Source organism: Homarus americanus, unplaced genomic scaffold (genome assembly GCF_018991925.1).
Source record: "Homarus americanus isolate GMGI-L3 unplaced genomic scaffold, GMGI_Hamer_2.0 scaffold33468, whole genome shotgun sequence".
Lineage (NCBI taxonomy): Eukaryota > Metazoa > Arthropoda > Malacostraca > Decapoda > Nephropidae > Homarus > Homarus americanus.
In genome coordinates this window covers 240,390-242,733 of record NW_024714177.1, presented here as the reverse complement: position 1 = coordinate 242,733, position 2,344 = coordinate 240,390, and positions in this window count along the sequence as shown.

Below are 2,344 nucleotides of genomic sequence, written 5' to 3'. Positions count from 1 at the left end.
GATAATTATTTACACTATACACCCCGATACTTTTTGCGATAGACACGTAGCAACTAAGAACCAGATAAAATACTTTACTTATTGATTAGTTTAATAGAAACAAAAATGATAACTTTTCATCGACGTAAAATAATGTTTTTTTTGTTTTTATCGGAGGCAGTGAAGCGAAATCCTGTAGTGCATAAGAAAGGTCGTCATTAAATTGCTTACATCATCATGACGGATCCTCTCAACTTTATCCAGGAGTATTTTGTTTACCAGCCACGGGATATCGTTGTGGATATGTGGGTTGAAATTCGTGATAGCGGGAGACATGTTGATCTAAAATACAATCCAACATGTAGATATATGGATGGGCTATTGTCACAGTTTACATGTAGTTGTAATTTGGGTTGTGTCAGCCTTGTACAAGTCGTATAAACATGAAGACAAACACTGAATATTCCTGACAGATCAGTCGCTATCGCCTCTCTCTGTCCGACAAACCTATGAACATCAGAAGCGTCAGTATTTGTTGCCTAAATATCAAATATCTCAATTCATTTCATCTCCCTGATTGTAACATACCGTGTCGGAAGTTCCCAGCACCGATGTATTCCCTCCTCACCACACTCACACGGCCGAAAGTTTCACAGGGAATTGGGAATTGGTTTTGTGAGGGAGAAGTCGTATACACGGAGTTGGAAACACGGGGGTGGAAACACGGGGTGGAAGGAAGCCAGTCACTGAGTTGACCACCCACACAAGCCAGGCAGAGGTCTGTCACGCTCCGTCAACAGTTTAAGGGAAAAGAATATTGAACAAGTGTACAATTATTAACCCTTAACTGCACATTGTTAGGCCCATAGATGGTGCTCTGGGTACGGTAATGTCTCGGATTCACTTGTTCATGAGTCTCGGGGTTCATGGCTGGGACGAATGACTCCACAAAGTGAACAAAATCAAGAACGTTTCCACTGAGCATAAAATTTAGGGAATAAAAAAAAAAACTTCAAACGTGACGATGTATAAACAAATAAAACATAATCCAGGATTACTTCAAAACAATGTTAAGTATTTAAACCAAACATACAGAGAACAAGATCACTAATGAACACACCTTATCACACACAGAGAACAAGATCACTAATGAACACACCTTATCACACACAGAGAACAAGATCACTAATGAACACACCTTATCACATACAGAGAACAAGAACACTAATGAACACACCTTATCACATACAGAGAACAAGAACACTATTGAACACACCTTATCACATACAGAGAACAAGAACACTATTGAACACACCTTATCACATACAGAGAACAAGAACACTAATGAACACACCTTATCACATACAGAGAACAAGAACACTAATGAACACACCTTATCACATACACACCTTATCACATACAGAGAACAAGAACACTTGACACACCTTATCACATACAGAGAACAAGAACACTAATGAACACACCTTATCACATACAGAGAACAAGAACACTAATGAACACACCTTATCACATACAGAGAACAAGAACACTATTGAACACACCTTATCACATACAGAGAACAAGAACACTAATGAACACACCTTATCACATACAGAGAACAAGAACACTAATGAACACACCTTATCACATACAGAGAACAAGAACACTAATGAACACACCTTATCACATACAGAGAACAAGAACACTAATGAACACACCTTATCACATACAGAGAACAAGAACACTAATGAACACACCTTATCACATACAGAGAACAAGAACACTATTGAACACACCTTATCACATACAGAGAACAAGAACACTAATGAACACACCTTATCACTACATAAAACACTTCATGAAACACAAAATAATTCAGTAAACATACCAGAATATTTGTGTTAGTTGTGTTGCTGTGAGACGAAAAGGAAATCCATATGAACACAACACTAACAGAGTGACAACTACCTATTGACCAACACAGTCAATCACGCCACCGACACCAAGTTAGTCAATGTCGCGTCGTCACTCCTGATTGGCTAGAAAGATTGTTTAACTACCTGGTAATTGCTTGTTGGTGATCGGACCAAAGTGTCGCCCCTTCCTTTGTTGACATACACGATATTGCATCTATTCCATTTTGTGGCAGTAAAACAGTAGAGTATTTGAAGTTACTATAATCTATTGTAAAATTGAAGAAAAAAATACGATTTCATTTCCTAACAAAACCAACGGTAATCTGATGGTGTGAGTGTCTGTCTGCATCGGTAATCTGATGGTGTGAGTGTCTGTCTGCATTAGTAAACAAAGGAGCAATATAGAATACGTTTATAGACACTTAACTGACAGACAGACAGACAGGCAG